The sequence below is a fragment of the Plecotus auritus genome (genome assembly GCF_963455305.1).
Source record: "Plecotus auritus genome assembly, chromosome: 2".
Lineage (NCBI taxonomy): Eukaryota > Metazoa > Chordata > Mammalia > Chiroptera > Vespertilionidae > Plecotus > Plecotus auritus.
Genome location: NC_137771.1, coordinates 104732906 through 104758067, shown reverse-complemented (window position 1 = coordinate 104758067; position 25162 = coordinate 104732906). Strand labels below are relative to the sequence as shown.

The window sequence follows — 25162 nt, the reverse complement described above, 5'->3', positions numbered from 1 at the left end:
GGAATTAAGGGTGGCTGTGCACAGACAGAATCTTGAGTCGGGTTGCCTGTGGTTGAATCTACTCTGCGGTTTATAAGCTGTGGGACTTGAGGCAAGTTAAACGTATTTCGTCAATAAGATGGAGCATATAGGGTAATCCATGTTGAGCATTTAGGGCAATGCTTGGCACATAGTAAGCACTAAATAAATGTTGATGTTAAAGAGTCAGTCATTCTGACCTGTTGTGGGCAAGGGCCTATGAGAATAAAAATAAATGAAGTAGTTTTTTTAAAAAAACAACTATCCCAAAACTCAAGGAGGATCGCAACATAATTGTATCTTTTGTCATATACTAGGCATTTGTTATCTTATTTTGTGTTCCCAACAACCCTGTGGATATTGACACATGGAGAAATTAAAGATACTTGTCCAAGTTCAATAGGTGTCTCAGCAGGACTTTGATAGTGGGTCTGATTTAGTTTTTTTTAGGAATAGTGGAGTATGTTACAGCCTGTTTCTCCAGAGAAGAATGGGTACCTACAAATTGCTGGTGTAGTCATGAACACATATGTGGTGTCGGAATCTAAAACAGAACCTTATTAAGGGTTTCTGTACCCTTAAAATTGATACGACCCCCTCACCCCCCATGGGAAATGGGTTTTATTTATTTATTTTTATTTTTTAATTCTTTATTGTTTAAAGTATTAGATACCACCTTTTTTTTTTTTTTTTTTTTTAAAAAAAGCAGGTTTAAAGCTTTCATGAGATTGTTAGTGGGCACCCTTGCTCCCCAAAATTAAGAACCGCTGGTCTATACAGAATTAGAATGTTCTTTGAACTACCTAGCTCGTCCATCAAATAAAGAGGGTTGGAGGCAAATTTTTAAGGATTGGTTATTATGGCCATCTCTCTTTTACATTTAAAGAGTATTATTTTAATCAGATGTTTTTCTTCAAACAAGGAGAAATAGTTTACTTTAGAGCCTGGTGATTTCAGTGGAATATTGATTAACTTTGGAACTTGTGATGGTATTCGGTAAAATTGCCTCTAAGTGACATGACAAAAACGGGTGCTTTGGATAACGGAAGGGAGATGGTGGAGGCAGCAGTGACAGGCGCTGTGAAGAGTAGAAAGACTAGTATTTACTTGGCTCCCATTTGGCAGAGACTGCACCTGTGTGAACTGATCATGCTTTCTAGGTTGTCCCAGTTCTGGAGTGAGGTGATGGGTTCATATTTTCAGATTTTCCCTTGCTTCCATTTGTTCATCTCTTTTGTTTTGCCATTTTTCTTCTCCTTTACACCAGCTTCTGCTCTTGTTGAAATTTTCACTTGTGTTTCTTTAATTTTTTTTTCCAGATGGCTTCTATTTAGTTTTTCTAGATTTCTGTTTAGTTAGCTTTTCATTCTAGACCCCTGATTTCTATTCCTCAGAGGCAATTTGACAACTTTTAGTTGTTTGTCCTACCATTTACAGCTGTACTTCTGAATAACATGTATACTTTTATTTCTTGATCTTCTACCCTCCATTTTAGACACTTTCTACTCTGTTCCTCCAGGCGTCTGCCGACAGATGTTTTTTCCCACCCCCTTGTTCTTCCAGAACTGTTTCTGTAATTTTTAGTTAAATGAATATTTAGTGTTTATATAATTATGAGAAGGTATATGTCTTTGCACTGGAGTTGTCTTTATTGTGTTGTTTTATTTTTTTTTGAAGTTAACAATTGGTTTATTTTTTTGGTGTGTTTAGCTTTCTGTGATGTATTACTAATTCTTTACTCAAACCCAATGTAAACTCTCAAGTGTGATCAAAGAGTTTACATCACCCACAATTTCAAGTTAAAAAACATTTTTTTTAAAAAAATATATTTTATTGATTTTTTACAGAGAGGAAGGGAGAGGGATAGAGAGTTAGAAACATCGATGAGAGAGAGACATCGATCAGCTGCCTCCTGCACACCCCCCACTGGGGATGTGCCCACAACCCAGGTACATGCCCTTGACCGGAATCGAACCTGGGACCCTTCAGTCCGCAGGCCGACGCTCTATCCACTGAGCCAAACTGGTTAGGGCAACATTTTTTTTTTTTTTAAAGTGTCTTCCTTCTGGAGTACTCTTGTTTTATTGCTCCAGCCTGGAGTGGTTTCTGTTTCTCTTTCCTACACAGCTGTGTTCCTGGGACTTTTCCTTTATCATCATTTTGAGAAATGCCTTCACTTTTCTGTGTTAGACTTTTGGTTTCTTGTAACTCTTGTCCTCTTGAGTTACTTCCTCTGTTTTGGTTTAGCACAATTTCCAGTTTGCTTTGAGAAGGAATGAGGGGGAATTTTTAGTGTGTCTGATTACCTAATTTAACTGATAGTTTGGTTATCAGATTCTAGATTTCAAATAATTGTTTCCTCAATTTTGAGAGCATTGATTAATTTTCTGATCTTTTGTACTATTGTTAGATGTTTTATGTGATTCTTGTTGATAGCTTATAGGTTTTCTGAAGATTCTTTTCAATTGGCAAACTTATTTCTTTCAGTTCTGGGATATTTCTTTGAGCCACTGTCTGTCTCTTTTTTTCTGTCATCTTTCAGATGTGTTTGCTTGTTTATTATTTTTATTTTTAAACTAGAGGCCCAGTGCACGGATTTGTGCACTGATGGGGTCTCTTGGCCTGGCCTGCACCCTCTCACAATCCAGGACCCCTTGGAGGATGTCGGATAGCCAGTTTCGACCTGATCCCCGCAGGCCCAATCCCCGCAGGCCCTATCCAGACAGGAGGGAGCCCGATCCCCACAGGCCCGATCCAGACAGGAGGGAGCCCGATCCCTGCAGGCCTGATCTAGACAGGAGGGAGCCCGATCCAGACAGGAGGGAGCCCGATCCCCGCAGGCCCGATCCAGACAGGAGGGAGCCCGATCCAGACAGGAGGGAGCCCGATCCAGACAGGAGGGAGCCTGATCCAGACAGGAGGGAGCCCAATCCCCGCAGGCCCGATCCAGACAGGAGGGAGCCCAATCCCCGCAGGCCCGATCCAGACAGGAAGGAGCCTGATCCCCGCAGGCCCGATCCAGACAGGAGGGAGCCTGATCCAGACAGGAGGGAGCCCAATCCCCGCAGGCCCGATCCAGACAGGAGGGAGCCTGATCCAGACAGGAGGGAGCCCAATCCCCGCAGGCCCGATCCAGACAGGAGGGAGCCTGATCCAGACAGGAGGGAGCCCAATCCCCGCAGGCCCGATCCAGACAGGAGGGAGCCTGATCCTGGCAGGCCTGATCTAGACAGGAGGGAGCCCAATCCCAGCAGGCCCGATCCACCAGACAGGAGGGAGCCCGATACTGTGCGTTGAATGTCTGTCCCCTGGTGGTCAGTGCGTGTCATAGTGACCGGTTTACCGGTCGTTCGGTTGCTTAGGCTTTTATTATATAGATTACACTTTACATTCAATTTTGTTCTTCTTTTTTTTAATATGCTTTTTTATTGATTTTAGAGAAAGAGGAAGGGGGGGGAGAGAGAGAGAGAGAGAGAGAGAGAGAGAGAGAGAGAGAGAAAGAAACATTGATGAGAGAGAAACATTAATTGGCTGCCTCCTGCACATCCCCTACCAGGGATGGAGCCCGCAACCCGGGCATTTCAACCTTTTGGTACTGGGGACTACACTCAACCAACTGAGCTACACCAGCCAGGGCTCAATATTGTTCCTTAGTAATTTCATATATACAGCATAGTAGTTAGAAAATCGTGTACTTTACAGAATGGGCCCTCTGATGCTTCAAGTACCCACCTGTCCCCATACATAGTAATCATGATACTAGAGGCCTGATGTACGAAATTCGTGCAAGAGGCTCAGTCCTCACAGCCTCGGTGGCTTGCCTCGGCCCTTGCCGCCCTGGCGTCATCCAGAAGGATGTTCGGAAGGTCGTCCGGCTGTCTGGTCTAATTAGCATATTATGCTTTTATTATTATAGATTATTGACTATATTCCCCATGCTGTAATCTACATCTCTGAGACTATTCTGTAACTACCAATTTGTACTGCAAATCCCTTTACCTATTTCACCCTGCTCTCCAACATCCCTCCCCTCTGACAACTGTCAGTCTGTTCTCTATGAGTCTGTTTCTATTTTATTTATTTTGTTCTTTGATTTCACATATAAGTGAAAGCATGATTTGGTTCTGGTTTGGTCCTCCACATTTTCCTTTCTTATTTGTGTTTTCTTCTGTTTGTTCTTATTTTTCTTCTTTTTTTTTTTTAAATATATTTTATTGATTTTTTACAGAGAGGAAGGAAGAGGGATAGATAGTTAGAAACATCGATGAGAGAGAAACATCGATCAGCTGCCTCTTGCACACCTCCTACTGGGGATGTGCCCGCAACCAAGTTACATGCCCTTGACCGGAATCGAACCTGGGACCTTTCAGTCCGCAGGCTGACGCTCTATCCACTGAGCCAAACCGGTTTTGGCTGTTCTTATTTTTCTTAAAGAGATTTCCCTATAACCTTATTTTACAGGGGAAAGGGATTGTGGAACACCATGCAGTATCTAGACTTTGCTTATCCTTACCCTCACACTTGTCAGGTCTCCACAAGTTTGGAGCCCATCAGTTTATACTGAGAACAAGCCCATTTCAGTTTTTTTTGCAGGGTGTGTGTGTGGAGGGTGGGAGTGGGGAAGAGGGAGTCAGTTATGGCATCTTTCAAGGTCTGAATGCTTCTATTTTTATGTCTTGCATCAATTCTTAATACTTAGTAGCTTAAGTGAATTCAAGCATTTGCTTACAGTGGCATAAGATGTCATTTGAAGAAGCACACTGGCTGCTTCACAGATTGTCCTGTATGGCATTGCCTCTGCTCCTTCCCAGCTATGTATGTATTCTGACACAAGGCACTTACTCCCAGGGCTTGTTCATTTCCTTTGTGAAATGAGCAGATTGGAGACGGTAGATTATCAAGTTTCCTTCAAATTTTATCCTATCTAATAAAAGAAATATGCAAATTGTCCTCACTCCAACACACAAGATGGCCACCCCCATGTGGTCAAAGATGGCTACCCCCATGTGGAAACAAGACGGCCGCCACAAGATGGCTGGCAGGGGAGGGCAGTTGGGGGCGATCAGGCCTGCAGGGGAGGACAGTTGGGGGGGACCCAGGCCTGCAAGGGAGGGCAGTTGGGGGGGACCAGGCCTGCAGGGAAGAGTAGTTGGGGGGACCAGGCCTGCAGGGGAGAGCAGTTGTGGTGGATCAGGCCTACAGGGGAGGGCAGTTGGGGTGGACCAGGCCTGCAGGGGAGGGCAGTTAGGGGCAACCAGGCTGGCAAGGTAGGGCAGTTGGGGGTGACCGGGCCAGCAGGACAGGGCAGTTAGGGGCGACCAGGCCAGCAGGGAAGGACAGTTAGGGGCGACCAGGTCGGCAGTGGAAGGCAGTTAGGGGTGATCAGGCAGCCAGGGGAGGGCAGTTTGGGGCAATCAGGCCGGCAGGGGAGCAGTTAGGTGTCGATCAGGCTGGCAGGCAGAAGCGGTTAGGGGCAATCACGCAGGCAGGCAAGCGGTTGGGAGCCAGCAGTCCTGGATTGTGAGAGGGATGTCCGACTGCCCGTTTAGGCCCGATCCCACCAGGATTGGGCCTAAACGGGCAAACATCCCTCTAGGGGTCTCAGATTGTAGAGGGTGTAGACTGGGCTGAGGGACACCTCCCCACACCCCCCCCACCCCCCGTGCATGAATTTCGTGCACCGGGCCTCTAGTAGTTCTATAAGTCTTGAATAATTTTCTCTTAAGATAGTCTGTTTTAATGAGATAGTTGGAAGCAAATTAGGTTAATGGAGTTCATTTTTCTATTATGTATTGACATTGTGTCTAGTAGGAATCTATTTTTAACAGGGGGGAAGAAGGCTCTGTTCCTTTTAATGCCATTTTAATTGTTATGTATTACTACTGGCCCCATGCACGAAAGTGAGGGGGGGGGTGTCTCTCAGCCTGGCCTGTACCCTCTCCAATCTGGGACCCCTTGGGGGATGTCCAACTATCGGCAGTCAGACATTCCTCTCACAATCTAGGACCGCTGCTTCCTAACTGCTCGCCTGCCCGCCTGCCTGCCTGCCTGCCTGCCTGCCTGATCAACTCCTAACTGCTTCTGCCTGCCAGCCTGATCACCCCCAGCTGCCCTCCCCTGCCGCGACCCGCCTCCTCTGTGCAAGGCTGCGAAGACGCAGGGACCAGCCTCCTCCCCACTGTGTGGAGCCAAGGGACCCTCAGGCCTCACTGCACTGAGTGGCAGCTGGGCCCCGCCTCCGCTGTGCATGTGGCCATCTTGTGGCAATGTCACGGGCGAGGGCCACCTAGGCTTTTATTAGTATAGATCGGGGTGGGCAAACTTTTTGACTCGAGGGCCACAATGGGTTCTTAAACTGGACCGGAGGGCCGGAACAAAAGCATGGATGGAGTGTTTGTGTGAACTAATATAAATTCAAAGTAAAGGAGCGGAGGGGAGAGCAAGAGAACCCTCCGCTCTTTCAGCTCCGCGGGCCGGATAGAACAGCCGAACGGGCCGGATCCGGCCCGCGGGCCGTAGTTTGCCCACGGCTGGTATAGATTATTGTCATAAGTTATTATTGTCACTCCTCATATCTTTGAAATTTATGAGTTCACGATGGTGGGGCAGGGGGGAGGGACTCTGTATACCCAATTCTGGTATATTCCTTTGCTTTGTAAAACTATACCTGATTTTCTCGACCTGTTTTTGCAGTGTTAAGACTACTGAATGAGCTCTAACCAGTTTGGCTCAGTGGATAAAGCGTCAGCTTGTGGACTGAAGGGTCCCCGGTTTGATTCTGGTCAAGGACATGTACCTTGGTTGCGGGCACATCCCCAGTAGGGGGTGTGCAGGAGGCAGCTGGTCGATGTTTCTCTCTCGATGTTTCTAACTCTCTATCCCTCTCCCTTCCTCTCTGTAAAAAATCAATAAAATATATTTTTTAAAAAAAGAATACTGAATGAATTTTAAGATTGCTTGTAGTTCTTTAGTTTAGAATATACCCTGTTAAGAAAGATGTAGTGTCAATACTGTCATACTAAGATCACTTGGAATAATTTCCTTAGTATATGTCAGTATTTTCACATAAAATTAGAGTATATATATATTTTTTAAAGTATATTTTATTGATATTTTACAGAGAGGAAGAAAGAGGGATAGAGAGTTAGAAACATCGATGAGAGAAAAATTGATCAGCTGCCTCCTGCACACCTCCTACTGGGGATGTGCCCACAACCAAGGTACATGCCCTTGACCGGAATCGAACCTGGGACCTTTCAGTCCGCAGGCCGACGCTCTATCCACTGAGCCAAACCGGTTTCGGCTAGAGTATATTTTTAACAGCTTTACTGAGATGTAATTCACATACCATACAGATGAATTTTGGTATGTTACTTTATTTTTTTTTAAATTGTGGTAAAATATATATATATAACAAAATTTGCCATTTTTACCACTTTCAAGTATACAATTTAGTTGTATTAGTTCAGCCATCACCATTATCTACATAATTAAGTTTTTGAGGAGTCCATTTATACATGGATTTTTGACTGCATGGGAGGTCAGTACCCCTACCCACCCAGGGGTCAACTTTCTTTGTAAAACTTTTCATCACCCTGAACAGAAACTTGATAACAATTAAGCAGTAACTCCCATGTTATCCTTCCCCCCACCCCACTAGCCCTGGTTACCTATAATCTTCTTTCTTTCTCTATGAATTTGCCTATTTTTGATATTTCATATAAGTGGGAACATACAATATTTGTTATTTGTTTCTGGCTTATTACACTTGGCATGTTTTATTTATTTATTTTTATTTTCAATAGTATTTTACTGATTTTCTACAGAGAGGAAGGGAGAGGGATAGAGAGTTAGAAACATCGATGAGAGAAACATCGATCAGCTGCCTCCTGCACACCCCCTACTTGGGATGTGCCCACAACCAAGGTACATGCCCTTGACTGGAATCGAATCTTGGGACCCTTCTGTCATCAGGCTGACACTCTATCCACTGAGCCAAACCAGTTAGGGCTCACTTAGCATGTTTTAAGGATTCATCCATGTTGTAGCCAGTGTCAGAATTTCATTCTTTATTATTACTGAATAATAATTCATTATGTGCATATTCCACATTTTGTTTATTCATTCATCTGTTGAGGGATACTTGGATTGTTTCACCTTTTGGCTGTTATAAGTAATGATGCTGTGAACTTGGGTATACAAATACCTGTTTGAGACCTTGTTTTCCGTTTTTTGGGGGGCATTTATCAGGGTGTACAATTATGGGGTCATATTCTATGCTTAGCTTTTAAGGAGTCACCAAACTTTTCCACAATGGCTGCACCATTTTATCTCACAGCAATGTAAGAGGAACAGTTTGTTACTCCACATCCTTGCCAAATTTTACTATTTTCTTCCTTAAAAAAATTTTTTTTTCTCGTAGCTAATGTAGTAGGCGGTTTCTCATGGTGGTTTTGATCTGCATTTTTTTTTAAAAAAAAATATGTTTTTATTGCTTTCAAAGAGGAAGTGGGAGAGAGAGATAGAGGTAGAGATAGAGACATCAATGATGAGAGAGAATCATTGATTGGCTGCCTCCTGCACGCCCCACACCGGGGATCGAGCACACAACCCAGGCATGTGCCCTGACCGGGAATCGAACCGTGATCTCCTTGTTCATAGATTGGTGCTCAACCACTGAGCTACGCTGGCTGGGCTGCATTTTCTTAATTATTAATAATATTGAGCACCTTTTCCTGGCTTATTGGCTATTTTCATATCTTTAGAAAAATGTCTATTTAGGTTCTTTACCTTGGTTTTAATTGCATATTTGTCTTTTTGTTGAGTTGTAGAAATCCTTTATATATTTAAGATGATTTCTAAATATTTTTATAATTTTGTAGGTCGTCGTTTCACTTTCTTTATAATTTCAGTTGATACACAGTTTTTAATTTAGATGAATTCCATTTTACCTACTTTTTTCTTTCATGTCTTGTGGTGTCATGTCTGATAATACATTGCCAAATCCAGGGTTACAAAAACTTACCTTATGTTTTCTTCTAAGAGTTTTATGATTTTTAGCTGTTATGTTTAACTTGTTGATCCATTTTAAATTGTATATGTTGTGAGGAAGGGGTCCATTTTCATTGTTTTGTATTTGCAAGTTCAGTTGTACCATCATCATCTATTGAAGAGGCTATTCTTTTCCCTTTGAGTGGACTTGACACCTTTGTCAGGAATCAGTTGACCATAGATTTATGGGTTTATCTCTGAACAATCAATTCTCGTCCATTGGCTTACATGTCTGTTCTTATGCTAGTACCACACTGTCATTGTTTTTTAATTCTCACCTGAGGATGTGCTTTTCCCCCCATTGATTTTATAAAGAGAAGGGGGGTAGAGAAACAATTGCTGTGAGAGAAAAACATTGATCAGTTGCCTACATCACCCACCCTGATAGGGGATTGAACCCACAACCCAGGTACATGTTCTGACCAATAGAACCAGCAGCCTTTCAGCTCACAGGATGTTGCTCAACCAACTGAGCTACTCTGGCTGAGTTGTGTGTAGGTTTTTGTGACAAGTCCTGAACTCCTCTGAGTAAATACCAAGGAGCACTATTGATGACTCATATATTTAGTATTATAAGAAACAGCCAAACTATCTTCCTATGTGGATACACCATTTTGCATTCCCACTAGCAATGAAAGAGTTCCGGTAGCACCACATCTTCACCAGCATTTGGTGGTGAAAGTGTTCTGGATTTTGGCTATTCTAATACGAATAAATATAATGTCACCTCGTGCTTTTTAAAAAAATCCTCACCTGAGGATTTGATTATTTTGGGGGTTGGGGAGAGAAAGAGAAAGAGAAACATTGATGTGAGAAACAGTAATCATCATCGATTGATTGCTTCCCATACATGCCCTGACTGGGGATCAAACTTGAAAACCTAGGAGTGTGTCCTGACTGGGAATCGGAACTACAACCTTTTGGATGCTCCAAAAAACAGCCACCTGGTCCGGGTAGTACCCTCCACATCAGCTTGTTTAATTTCCAAATCAAGCTGATGTGGAGGGCATTTTTATATGTGTATTTGCTGTCTGTATGTCTTCTTTGGTGATGTGTCTGTTCAGGTCTTTGACCCATTTTTTAATTGGGTTGTTTTCTTATTGTTGATTTTTAAGAGTTATTTGTGTACTTTGGATAATAGGCCTTTCTCAGATGTGCCTTGCAAATGATTTCTCCTGGGGTGTGGCTTCTCTTCATTCTCTTGACAATGTCTTTGGTAGAAAAGAAATTTTTAATTTCAATGAAATAGAACTTATCAATTCTTCCATGTATTGTGCCATTGATTCTGTATCTAAAAAGTCATAGCCAAACCCATGGTCATCTAGATTTTTTCCTATGTTATCTACTAGAAGTCTTATAGTTTTTGTTTGACATTTATGTCTGTGATTCATTTTGAGTTAAATTCTGTGAAGGGTGGGTGTGAGGTCTGTGTCTAGATTCATTACTTTGTATGTGGATGTCCAATTGTTCTAACACCCTTTGTTGAAAGACTTTTCTCCATTATATTGTCTTTTCTCCTTGGTTGCAGTTATTTGACTCATTTCTGGGCACTCTGTCCCATTTTACTTTTTATACTTTTGCTTATATCACACATTGTCTTGATTACTCTAGCTTTGTATTGAAGTCAGGTAGTGTCTGTCCTCCAACTTTCTTCTCCTTCAACATCTTATTGGCTATTATTATTGCCATTCTACATAAACTTTGGAATCAGATTGTAGATATGCTAAATTGCATCATTAATTGTTTTTTGCTGAGCTAGTGTTGCATACCTGGGATAAATACCACTTGGTTACGATATATGCTTCTTTTTATACATTTTAGGATTCAGTTGCTAATACTTTCTTGAGGATTTTTTTTTTTTTTTTTTTTTTTTTTTGCATCTGTGTTTGTGAGCATTGTTGGTCTGTAGTTACCTTTTCTTATAATGTTTTTGTCTGGTTTTAGTATTAAGGTAATGCTGACCTCAGAATGAGTTAGGGGTTATTTCCTTTGTTTTTAGCCTCGGAAAGATTATAGGGAATTGGAGTAATTTCTTCCTTAAATGTTTGATAGAATTCACTAGTGAGCCCATCTGGGCCTGGTGATTTTTTATTTTGGAAAGTGATTAATTATTGATTCAATTTCTTTAATAAAAATAGGCCCGTTGAGGCCAGCTATTTCACCTAGTGTGAGTTTTGGCTGATTTTGTCTTTTAAGGAATTGGTTCATGCCATCAGATTTGTGGGCATTGAGTTCATAGTCTTCCTTTATTATCCTTTTAGTCATGTGTTTTTAGGCGCATGCCACATTAAGGACTTTTATGTCTCCTAGGAGAATTGACTGTTACATCATTATGTAATGTTTCTCTTTTTTTTTTTTAAATAAATCTTTATTCAGATTATTACAATTATTTCTCCTTTTTCCCCCCATAGCTCCCCTCCACCCATTTCCCACCCCACCTTCTGCCCTTACCTCCGCCCACACTGTCCTCATCCATAGGTGTATGATTTTTGTCCATTCTCTTCATGAACCCCCCATACCCCTTTCCCCCTGAGAATTATCAGTCCACTCCCTTTCTATGCCCCTGATTCTATTATATTCACCAGTTTATTCTGTTCCTCAGGTTTTTAATTCATTTGATTTTTAGGTTCGCTTGTTGATAGATATGTATTTGTTGTTCATAATTTTTCTCTTTACTTTTTTCTTCTTCCTCTTCTTTAAGAATACCTTTCAGCATTTCATATAATACTGGTTTGGTGGTGATGAACTCCTTCAGCTTTTTCTTATCTGTGAAGCTCTTTATCTGCCCTTCAATTCTGAATGATAGCTTTGCTGGGTAGAGTAATCTTGGTTGTAGGTTCTTGCTATTCATCACATTGAATATTTCTTGCCACTCCCGTCTGGCCTGCATAGTTTCTGTTGAGAAGTCAGCTGACAGTCGTATGGGTGCTCCCTTGTAGGTAATTAACTGTTTTTCTCTTGCTGCTTTTAATATTCTCTTTTTGTCTTTTGCTCTTGGCATTTTAATTATGATGTGTCTTGGTGTGGTCCTCTTTGGACTCCTTTTTGGGGTTCTGTGGGCTTCCTGGACTTGTAAGTCTATTTCTTTCACCAGGTGGGGGAAGTTTTCGGTCATTATTTCTTCAAATAGGTTTTCAGTATCTTGCTCTCTCTCTTCTTCTGGCACCCCCATAATTCTGATATTGGTACGCTTGAAGTTGTCCCAGAGTCTTCTTACATTATCTTCAACTTTTTGGATTTTTTTTTTTGCTTTTTGCTTTTTCGGTTGAGTGTTTTTTGCTTCTTTGTATTTCAATTTTTTTACTTGATTCTTGTGTTCCTCTATTCTGTTTCTGGGTCTCTGTATAATATTTTTTATTTCAGTCAGTGTATGTTTAATTTCTAGTTGGTCCTTTTTCATATCTTCGAGGGTCTCGTTATATTTATCGGCCTTTCTAGGATATTCTTAAAAAGTCATATAACCGTGGTTTTGAATTCTATATCCAGTCGTTTGTTTTCCTCCACTTCTTTCGTTTGTGATCTGATTCTTTGACCCCGCATTTTCACTGATTCCCTGAGTTGGTAAGGTAGATATTTGTGCTAGGTTTCCAGTATGGCCCAGTGGGTCTGCTTCCCCAGTTAACCTGAGGTGGACACTCTTGGTGCACCCCTTTGTGGACTGTGTGTACAGCCTTATTGTAATTAAGTCTTTATTGTTGTTGGTATCACTGGGAAGAATTGACCTCCGGGCCAGTTGGCTGTAAGGATCAGCTGTGTCTATGCTGGGAGAAGTTCGGTGCTGGAGACAGCCTTATAGGATTAGACTTGCCAAATTGCAATAGCCTCTGTGCTCAGCTTGGATGGGGTGGAGTCTCAGTCTTGGCTTCCTGTCAGCCTTGCCCTTGCGCGCATGTGCGCTTTCAGTCCTCCGCCTTCCCCAGCTCGAGTCTCCGCCTGAGAGTCCAGACTCCCTCCACAAGAGCGTGGGTCCCCAGGGGCTCGCCTGGAACTGGGGTTCACTGCAGTCAGAACTGGGGCTCAATGCCATCAGGAGCCTCTGACTCCCTTCCACTAGGGAAAGCCTGTGGCAACCTCCGCAGCCTTTGTGCGCACTGGCACGCGCGCACGCTTTCAGTCCTCCGCCTTCCCCAGCTCCCGAGTCTCCGCCCGAGAGTCCAGACTTCCCCCACAAGAGCGTGGGTCCCCAGGGGTTCGCCTGGAACTGGGGTTCACTGCAGTCAGAACTGGGGCTCAGTGCAGTCAGAATCCTCTGACTCCCTTCCACTAGGGAAAGCCTGTGGCAAATTCCGCAGCCTTTGTGCGCACTGGCCCGCGTGCGCCTTCAGACTTCTGCCTTTCCCAGCTCGAGTCTCCGCCCAAGAGTCCAGACTCCCTCCGTAAGAGCATGGGTCCCCAGGGGTTCGCCCAAAACTGGGGTTCAGTGTAGTCAGAACTGGGGTTCAGTGTGGTCGGAGGCTTCCTTCCCCCTTCCGCCAGAGAAAGTCAGCCAGGCTCTCAGCCGCCCTTCCTCTCTGTGCGCACAAAGCCCCTTTGCCGTACCTCCAATTCTCTGTGAGCTTTTCTCTTTCCTTCTAGTTGTAGAATTTTCACTCAGCCAGCTTTCCTGTGGTTCTGGATGGTGTCCGTTCTGTCTTTTAGTTGTAGTTTTGAAATTGTTGTGCGAGGCAGCAGTTTAGGTGTTTACCTATGCCGCCATCTTGGTTTCTTCTGTAATGTTTCTCTTGATCCAGTAGCTTTCCTTGCTCTGAAGTCTTCTCTGCCTGAAATTAAGATAGCTTCTCTTGCTTTCTTTTGACTAGTATTAGATTGGTATATCTTCCCCCAACTATTCACATTTATTTATTTATTATTGCGGCATAATTAGCATACAACATTATGTTATTTTAGGTGTACAACATGATTCCGTGTTTGTATATCTTGTGAAATGATTGCCACAAAAGTCTTAACATCTGTCACTTACATAGTTACAGAACTTTTTTTCTTGTGATGAAAACTTTTAAGATTTTCTCTCTTAGCAACTTTAAAATATGCATTATAGTATCATTAATTATAGCCACCATGCCATAAGTTACAACCCTGTGACATTATTTTATAACTGAAAGTTTGTGCCTTTGACTCCCTTTACCTATTTCACCCTGTCTCCCACCCTCTCTATCATCTATGAACTTGGTTTCTTTAATTTTTATTTTTTAAAAGATTCTACATGTAAGTGAGGTCATGTGATATCTGTCTGGTTTATTTCACTTAGCATAATTCTCTCAGGATTCATTCATGTTGTCTCAAATGGCACGATTTCATTATTTTTCCATTGTATATAAATACTTACTTTTTCTGTATCCAGTCATCCTTGACGGACACTTAGGTTGTTTCCATATCTTGGCCATTGGCAATGAACCTGGGGGCCCATATATCTTTTTTGAGTTAATGTGGGTTTTTTTGTTGTTATTTTGTTTTGTTTTGTTTTGTTAATCCTCACCTGAGGATACCCTTTCCATTGCATGTGCCCTGACTGAGGGCTAGGAGTGAACCTGCAACCTAGGTACGTGCCCTTGACTGGAAATTGTGCCCTTGACTGGGAATTGAACTGCGACCCTTCAGTGTGTGGGGCTCTAACCACAGAGTACACTGTGTCCAGGGTTCCAGTTAATGTATTTTTCCCCAACATTTTTAAAAAACATATTTTTGGGTCCTAACCGGTTTGGCTCAGTGGATAGAGCATCGGCCTGCAGATTGAAGGGTCCCAGGTTTGATTCCTGTCAAGGGCATGTACCTTGGTTGTGGGCACATCCCCAGTAGGGCGTGTGCAGGAGGCAGCTGATAGATGTTTCTCATCGGTGTTTCTAACTCTCTATCCCTCTTCCTTCCTCTCTGTAAAAATCAAATCAAATATATTTAAAAAAAAACATATTTGGGAGGGGGGTGAGGGCATGTGCCAGGGGTTAGGGGAGGTTGGGGGGAAAAAAAAGGAGACATGTGTACTTTTTGTAATACTTTAAACAATAAAAAAAAGAAGAAAACAAAAAAACCCCAAAACATACTTTTATTGATTTCAGAGAGGAAGGGAGAGGGAGAGAGAGAGAGATATCAATGGTGAGAGAATCTTTTATCGGCTGCTTCCTGCATGCCCCCTACTGGGGATTGAGCCGAAATCTGGGATGTGTCCTTGACCGGAATTGAACCCAGGACCCTTCAGTCTACAGGCTGATGCTCTATCCACTGAGCCAAACCATCCAGGGCTCCAACATTTATTGTTAATCTGTATGTATGTTTTTAAAAAGACTTTTATTGATTTTTAAAGAGGGAGGGAGGAAGGGAGAGAAAGAAAAACAATCGTGATAGCAGAAGGAACATCTATCGGCTGCCTCCTGCACAACCCGAAATCTGGGTGTGTGCCCTGACCCGGAATCAAACCAGCTGTCTTTTGGTGGGCCAGCAACTTTTTGGTTCATGGGACAACACCCATTGGGCAACACCAGCTGGGGTTAATCTATGTGTTTCAATATTTACTTTGGATTTCTTGTAGACAACATATACAGTTTGTTGACCATTCAACAACATGGGTTTAAACTGTGTGGGTGTACTTATGTGCAGATTTTTTTCAATAAGTATACAGTCATCCCTTTGTATCCTTGGGTTTTGAATCTGTGCATTCAACCAGCTGAGGATTAAAACTACTTTTGATCCAAATTTGAAAATCTGCATTTGCAGGAGTGGGGATGTGGGCTACTTAAACATGGTTTCTTAACTGGGATGGAGTCAGTTCCTCTAATCCCCATGTTATTCAAGGGTCAGCTGTACTTAGTGTTTCTGTGAAACATTTTGCAAGCTGAAATGGCTAAAGCAAAGAGTATGCCTGCTATCTGAAAGTTTGCATTAATGAAAGACCTGCATTGTACGTGTTTTTGCTATCTGAAATAAATCTTGAGAGGGTTTTTGCTTTTACCTGTAGTTGGAACATACATTTTTTTGATTTTAGAAAGAGAGGAAGGGAGAGGGAGAGAAAGAGAAAAACATTAACAAGAAAGAGAAACATCCATCAGCTGCCTCCTGCATGCCCCCTACTGGGGATTGAGTTTGCAACCTTCTGGTGCATGGGATGATGCTCAGCCAACTGAGCCACACCGGCCAGGGCAGATCATAATTTTTGATCCACTCTGACAATGCTGTCTTTTAATTGGTGCATTTAGACTATTGATATTCAAGGGGATATTCATATAGTTGGATTCATATCTACTATATTTGTGGCTGTTTCTTTTTGTTGTCCTTGTTTTTTGTTCTTGTTTTTGTTTTCTACTCTTTTTCTGCCTTTGTGTTTTTTAAAATTTGTTTTTACTGATTTTCAGAGAGAGAAAGGGAGAGAAAGAGAAACATCTATTGGTTGCCTCCTGTATGAACCCCAATTAGGGATCGAACCCTCAACCTAAGTATGTGCCCAGACCAGAAATGGAACCAGCGACCATTTGGTGCATGGGATGCCTCGCAACCAGCTGAGCCACACTGGTTTTTAATTGAGCATTTTATGATTCCATTTTTGCTTCTTTCTTAGCTTATCAGTGAGATGTATTATTACTATTTTACTAGTTTAGTGGTTGCCCTAGAGTTTGCAATATACATTTATAAGTAATCCAAATCTGCTTTCAAATAACACTGCATTATTTCATGGGTAATATGAATAACTTGTAATAAAGGAATCCTACTACCAGCCCTTGTATCACTGCTGTGATACATGTTCCTTACATGTAAACATACACGATTGTGTATATATGTATTCAATTATGAATGATATGTAAATGTATATGTATATATGTGTGAAGAGATGAATTATTTAATAGGTGTTGCTTGAATAATTGACACTTGTTAATTATTTGTTTAAAAAATAGGGGCTTTAGCCTACATTATTTATCAAAATGTTTCAGACTTAACAGTAATTTTGGAAAACTGAAAGGAAATGTAGATGAATACTTCATGTATCTCAAATTAGAAAGGCCTTTTTTAAAACCATGTAATCTGAAAAAGTAAACAGTAAAGATTATTACTGTATAAAAATTGAAGTCTTATTTCACAAACTCATTAAGCACAGACAAATGTCAACCTAGGAAAACTGTGAAAAACCCTCAAATACCATTGTGGTTAAGAACCCTTAAAAATTATTCAGTTTTTTCTCCGCCCTCTCAAAATTGGAATAGCTAAAGTATATTAATAACTTATACTATAAATATTTGAGTATGACTGTTAAAATGATTAATTAGAGAAATGCTAGGTTGACTCAGTAGTACTTCTACCTATCAAATTAGCAAAGATAGAAGAAATGGAAAAAATCAGTATTGATGAATATATACAGTAGGTCCTCAGGTTACGTTGGAGATCTGTTCCTACGGTGCGATGTAACGCGATTTTTGCTGTAAGTTGGAACTCACCTACATAAGGACCTTGGTCACTTCACATGGAGCACATACACAGCAGTAATGAAGTGAAACAGTAAAAAAAATTTAAAAGAAAGATAACAATTCCTGACTTTTACTTGTGGTAAATAAATAATAAAAAACATAAAGCACATATGTACATACGTCGAAATGACGGAACTTTTTTTTTTTTATAAATAAATGGGAGATGGCGACGTAACCATGAAACGATGTACGTCAAGTCTGACGTAACCCAAGGACTGCCTGTACTCTGATTTAGACATAGAATACTGAATAGGGAAGTAAATTGATAGAAACTTTATGGAGGAGAATTGGTAATATAGCAAAAACTTTTAAATTTTTATATTCTTTGAACTAATGAAGTTTTAGAAATCATATATATATGTGTATATATATATATATGTATGTATGTATATATGTGTGTGTGTGTGTGTGTGTGTGTGTGTGTATATATATATATATATATATATATATATATATATGGCTAATATGCAGAGTGTCCCCTCGGGAGTTTGACCAGAGACTGGGAGTTCGATCGCTTGCTATGAGGTGTGCTGACCACCAGGGGGCGGCGCGGAATGAAGGAAGGCCCCGGCCGGCAGCCGGAAGGTCTGATCGGCCCTGATCACCAGCCAGGCCTAGGGACCATACCCGTGCACGAATTTCATGCACCAGGCTTCTAGTTTATCATAAGGACATAATCAGTGGGTATACAAATTTATCTGTATTTAAGTAAATATTGAATATATGCCACCTGTCAGATAATGTTCTTGAATCCATGGTAGTTATAAGCCACAGGGGCCCTATCCTGGTAGAGCCTACAGTTTTGAGGACAAACATTCATAAAGTCAGTACAAATAATTATGACTTGTATAAATGCAGTGATGGGAATAAATGGGATTTTGTGATAAATAATGAAGGAATACTTCAGTCAGGGAAGGCAGTGGGGGTGGGGGGGATGATCTGAAATTCCACCATGCTGCTGTGCTATCTTATTAAGGGGATTCTTAGAAGCATTTAGACAGAACCTCTTTGATGTTACTTTGACTTAGTTACTTCTTAGGCAAGTTCATATGCCATTTATCTATCTACTAGTATTTATCATCTATCTATCTATCTATCTATCTATCTATCTATCTATCTATCTATATCTATCTATCAATCATCTATTAATCCTCACCTAAGGATACATGTTTTATTAAGAGAGTGGAAGGGAAGGAGGGGGAGAGAGAGAGAGAGAGAGAGAGAGAGAGAGAGAGAGAGAGAGAGAGAGAAACATCGATGTGAGAGAGACACATCAATTGGTTGCCTCCTGCACGTGCCCTGACTGGGGCCTGGGAATTGAACCTGAAATCCAGGCACATGACCTTGACCAGAATTGAATCTGAGACCCTTCAGTTAGCGGGCTGAAGCTCTCTGTCCTCTGAGCCAAACCTGCTAGGGCAAGAAGACCTTTTTTGACAGCCCTGCCCCTCATCCTATATAATAAAGAGCTAATATGCTAATTAGACTGGATGGCAGAACAACCTTCTGGAACGACCTTCCGGAATGACCAGTAGGCAGGAGGTGAGGCCGTGGGCTGCAAAGGCCTACTCTTGCATGAATTTCCTGCATTGGGCCTCTAGTTTTATAGAATTTATAATGCCATTGTTTGTGCCCCACCACCATTACCAACTAAGAAAGAAGAAACACTTCCAACTGAACAGGCATTGTTAGGATATCTGTGGCTTGTGAGATGAATATTGATTTTATCTTTGTTAAAAGTTGGCATGTTGCAAATAATTGATGAAATATTGTAAAATAGTGCGCTGTCCTGCTCCCATACTATTTGTTTCTCACTTCTAAAATACAAGCTTTCTAAAGACAGACTTTAGGTTTATTGCTGATTCCTCAGTGCCCAGAAAGTGCCTGGTGAACAATACGCACAATGAACAGATCCTGTATATGCGTTTTTTAAAGAATTTTTAAAAATTCATTTTTAGAGAGACAGAAAGGAGAGATAGAGAGAGAAACATTGATGTGAAAGTGAAACAACGATTATCTGCTTCCTGCACACCCCCTACTGGGGATTGATCCCACAACCTTGGCCTGTGCCTTGATCAGGAATTGAACCAGCAACCTTTCTGTGCATGGGACGATGCTCAACTGAGCCTCACTGGCCAGGGCCTGAATATGCATTTTTTACAGATAAAATTTTTTTTTACCAGCGAGACAATGAGACCTTGGTTCTAGTCTTCTTGAAAGGTTTTAATCAAGAGACAAAGTGCAGCCTGGCCGGCATGGCTTAGTGGTTGATCATGGACCAATAAATCAGGAGGTCACAGTTTGATTCCTGGTCAGGACTGGTTAACAATACGGATTTTGTAATCAAAGAAACACGATAATTTCAAGAGAAACATCAAAAGTGTTTTATTCAAAGTATTGTCCATCACTAGCTACACATTTCCCCCATCTTTAGGTAATTTGTGGATACCGTTCCAATAGAACTTTTCTTGTTTTGAGGCAAACCATTCAGAGACCCAATTTTCCACTTCTTCGTACATTTTGAAGTGCTGCTCAGAAAGTGCATGTGCCATCTGAAGGAGCAAGGTCTGGTGAATACAGCGGGGTGGGTTAATACTTCCCAGGCAAGATCTTTTAACGTGTCTTTAGCTGGTTTTGAAGTGTGTGATGGTGCGTTATCATGAAGCAAAATTACTTTGCCGTGTCTTCTGGCACATTGTGGTCGTTTCATGATCAAAGTGTGGTTCAAATTGATTATTTGTTGTCGGTTGCAATCAGTATTAATGGTTTCACCTGGTTTTAGAAGCTCATAATACACCACACCTTCCTGATCCCACCAAACGCAGAGCATTATCTTCTTTCTGAAGCGATTTGGCTTTGCAGTCATGTTGATGATTGACCTGGATCAACCCATGATTTTGTGCGTTTGGGATTCTCAAAATAAATCCACTTTTCATCGCCAGTCACAATTCGATGCAATAAAGACTTTCTTTTTTTTTTTTGCACTCATATATCTTTAATTTTTTTTAATTTAATCTATTGTTCAGATTATTACAATTGTTCCTCTTTTTTTCCCCCCATAGCTCCCCTCCACCATGTTCCCACCCCACCCTCTGCCCTTACCTCCCCCCCACTGTCCTCCAGTCTCTTCCCCCACCTCCCACACCCCTTCCCCCCACCCCCCGAGAATTGTCAGTCCACTCCCTTTCTATGTCCCTGATTCTATTATATTCACCAGTTTATTCTGTTCGTCAGATTTTTTATTCACTTGATTTTTAGATTCACTTGTTGATAGACATGTATCTGTTGTTCATAATTTTTATCTTTACCTTTTTCTTCTTCTTCCTCTTCTTAAAGAATACCTTTCAGCATTTCATATGATACTGGTTTGGCGGTGATGAACTCCTTTAGCTTTTTCTTATCTGTGAAGCTCTTTATCTGACCTTCAATTCTGAATGATAGTTTTGCTGGGTAGAGTAATCTTGGTTGTAGGTTCTTGCTATTCATCACTTTGAATATTTCTTGCCACTCCCGTCTGGCCTGCATAGTTTCTGTTGAGAAATCAGCTGACAATCGTATGGGTGCTCCCTTGCAGGTAATTAACTGTTTTTCTCTTGCTGCTTTTAATATTCTCTCTTTGTCTTTTGCTCTTGGCATTTTAATTATGATGTGTCTTGGTGTGGTCCTCTTTGGATTCCTTTTGTTTGGGGTTCTGTGCGCTTCCTGGACTTGTAAGTCTATTTCTTTCACCAGGTGGGGGAAGTTTTCGGTCATTATTTCTTCAAATAGGTTTTCAGTATCTTGCTCTCTCTCTTCTTCTGGCACCCCCATAATTCGGATGTTGGTACGCTTGAGGTCCCAGAGGCTCTTTACACTGTCTTCTAATTTTTGGATTCTTTTTTCTTTTTGCTTTTCTGGCTGAGTGTTTTTTGCTTCTTTGTATTTCAACTCTTTGACTTGATTCTTGTGGTCCTCTAGTCTGCTGTTAGGTCTCTGTATAATATTTTTTATTTCAGTCAGTGTATGTTTAATTTCTAGTTGGTCCTTTTTTATATCTTCGAGGGTCTCACTAAATTTATCGGCCTTTCCAAGGAAATTCTTGAAAAACCTTATAACCGTGGTTTTGAACTCTGTATCCAGTCATTTGTTTTCCTCCGTTTCTTTCATTTGTGATCTGTTTCTTCGTCTCCTCAGTTTTCACTGCTTTCCTGAGTTGGTAGAGTAGCTTTGTGTGGTAGGTGCCTTCTAGGGCACAGTGGCTCAGCCTCCCCAGTTACCTGAGGTGGACTGTAGTTAAGCCTTGATTGTTGTTGGTATTACTGGGAGGAATTGACCTCCAGGCCAATTGGCTGTGAGGATCAGCTGTGTCTATGCTGGGAGAACTTCTGTGCTGGAGACACCCTTATGAGATAAGACTTGCAAAATTGCAAAAGCCTCTGTGCTCAGCTTGGATGGGGCGGAGTTTCAGGGTGGAGCAGACAGCCTGGTTTCCCATCAGCCCTGCCTAATGAAGCTGCTGGGTCTCAGTGTCCCTCGGTAATAACTGCAGGCACCTCTGAGAGAAAGCCGCCCTCGACTTTCACCCGCTGCCAGACAGTCGTTTCTCCCCAAATGAGTCGGGGTTCCCAGAAACTTGCCTGGAACTGGAGTTCAATGCGGTCGGGAGCTTCTGTCTCCCTCCTGCTTTAGAAAGCCAGCCGTGCACTCAGCCTCCCGTGCGTTCAGCAGTCAGTCCTCTCTGCGCGCGCACCTCCAGACCTCTGCCTTCCGCAGCTCCCGAGTCTCAGTGTGCTTTCTTTTTCCTGACAGTCCAGATTCCCCCCAAATGAGTCTGGTTTCCCAGCGTCTCACCGGGGACTGGAGTTCAGTGCAGTCGGGAGTTTCCTTCTCCCTCCCGCTTTAGCAAGCCAGCCACGCACTCAGCCGCCCGTGCACACAGCCGCCCGTCCTCTCTGCGTGCGAGTCTCTGTACCTCAGCCTTTTGTAGCTCCTCTGAGTCTCAGTGTGCTTTCCTATTTTCTTCTAGTTGTAGAATTTCCACTCAGCCAGCTTTCCTGTGGTTCTGGATGGTGTACGTTTTGTCTTTTAGGTGTAGTTTTGATATTGTTGTGCGAGGCAGCAGTTTAGGTGTTTACCTATGCCACCATCTTGGTTTCTCTCCACAATAAAGACTCTTTCGTGCCCTTGAAGCAACATTTTACTGTTGACTTTTCAGTTTTCCACTTGTCTTTCGTTCAGTTGATGGGGCACCCATTTTCCATCCTTTAAAATCTTTCCCATTGCTTGTAAACGATCAGAAATTGTTTGCTGAGCAACATTTATTTATTTTTTCATTTTTATTTTTTAAAAGGAATCCACTTTTTTATTTTTTTTTTATTGATTTTTTACAAAGAGGAAGGGAGCGGGATAGAGAGTTAGAAACATCAATGAGAGAGAAACATCGGTCAGCTGCCTCCTGCACACCCCCTACTGGGGATGTGCCCGCAACCAAGGTACATGCCCTTGACCGGAATCGAACCTGGGACCTTCAGTCCGCAAGCCGACGCTCTATCCACCGAGCCAAACCGGTTTCGGCTGCTGAGCAACATTTAATCTTTCTGCAAGTTGTTTTTGAGTTTGACACGCATCTTCATCCAATAATGCTTGTAATTGTTGGTCTTTAAATTTTTCTGGTTGTCCTGGACCTTCTTTGTCTTTCACATAGAAATCATCACTTTTAAAGCATTTAAACCAGTGTTCACAGGTGTCTTGAGATGGAGCATGTTCACCATAAGCTTCCCGAAGTATACGATAACTTTCAGCAGCACTTTTCTTCAAAATAAAGTAATGAATTAAAACTTCCCCCAAATGCTCTTTTTTTGGCACGACATTCCATATATTTTAGTGTAAAAATATCTATGATGTTAACACCTTCAGCAAATTTGACATGAAGTTTTGAAACTTGCTGTCAATACAACAAAATAGCATACATATCAAATCACATATATATCAACATGTGTAACTCCATTTATTGAAAAAAAAAAAAAAAGCCACATTATTAACTGGTACACCTAGTATGCCTGGGTTGTGGCTTGATCCCCAGTAGCGGGTGTGCAGGAGGCAGCCGATCAATGATTCTCTCTCATCATTGATGTTTCTCTCCCTTTATCCCTCCCCTCTCCCTTCCTCTCTGAAATAAATCAAAAAGACATTTGGGACAGTGAAACAAGGAAGATGCAAATAGGAGAGCCTAGGGTGGGTTGCTTTGGTTCACTGGGAAGTCAGAGAAAAAGAAGGCCTTGAAGACAGGTTCATGGGGTTATTAGCCCAGGACAAGCCGCCACTGCCCATTGCTTCCCTGGTTGCAAGTCTTGTGGGGTCCTTTGGAGTTTAGGAGATATATGCTTGGAGGGGAAGAAGAAGAGGAAGGGAATGGGGTCCTTTGTGTCGAAGGTATTTATCTCTTGCTGGCAGGAATCCTAGGGAAGGTCTCAGTGAAGGGTCTTAATAGAATATTCATAAGCTTTCCAGGTGTGCTCTTTCACGGTCCTGGTCTCCACTGATTGTTTGGAGCCAGGGGGTCATTAGTCAACGTAGCTAGTCTTGAAGCAGCCATGGTATTACTTGTCTAGTTTTGCTGCTTTTCTGGGCCTGGGGATGAAATACACCTGAGGCCTAGATGTTATCATTAGGGAGGAAAAGATCAGAGGGGCTAAAGCAGGGGTGGGCAAACTTTTTGACTCGAGGGCCACAATGGGTTCTTAAACTGGACCGGAGGGCCGGAACAAAAGCATGGATGGAGTGTTTGTGTGAACTAATATAAATTCAAAGTAAAGGAGCGGAGGGGAGAGCAAGAGAACCCTCTGCTCTTTCGGCTCCGCGGGCCGGACAGAACAGCCGAACGGGCCGGATCCGGCCTGCGGGCCGTAGTTTGCCCACGGCTGGGCTAAAGCCATGATCATCAATATGAATGATCAGGGAATTCAAACCCCATGACTAGGGATATGTTAGGAGGAAAGATTAGCTGGGGGATGAGGCCCATATTTTCTCAGTTTTGCCCCTTGCCTGGTACCCAGGGCTTTCCACCCTGATGACCTTCTTCTGAACCTGGCCCATTATACTTGCTCTGATCATGTCTGTCTAACTACCTATCAGTAAATGAAAATATACTGTTTTGTAGACTACTGTTTTTCACTTAGTATCTTGATTTTTTTCCTGTGTCCTTGTATAGTTTTAAAAAATAAGATATTTAATGGCTGTGTACTCTTATCACATGTATATAACACTAGCTATTATGTCCCAGCATTCTGGACTTTGGAGCGTATAGAAATAAAAGAACCTGGGTGTGGACTTGGCTTATTACCGGAAGAATTCAATTTTTATTTCTGCCTTTTTAATTTCTTAAGCATAAAATACTGCTCTGTACAGAGAATAGTGCCTGGATCAGGGAATAAATCCCCAGTGCCTTAGTAGATCTGAAGTAGTAGCTGCTTATTCTTACATGTAAAGGCTTTCACATGGTAGAAGAGAGGTTTCTGGTATATTTCCCCTCCCATCCCAAAGTATCTCTCTCTCTTTTTTTTTTTTAAATCTTCACTGAAGGATATGCTTACTGAGGGGTTGGCGGGGGAGGGGGAGGGGGCGAGGAAGAGGAGAGAGAGAGAGAGAGAGAGAGAGAGAGAGAGAGA

The 25162-nt window shown here is 42.0% G+C and overlaps 1 protein-coding gene across 2 annotated transcripts in view; it reads left to right on the top strand.

The window, feature by feature from the left end:
- Nucleotides 1-25162, top strand: part of LOC308243034 (E3 SUMO-protein ligase RanBP2) — a 104237-nt gene that overhangs the window by 987 nt on the left and 78088 nt on the right. The window lies entirely within an intron of this gene.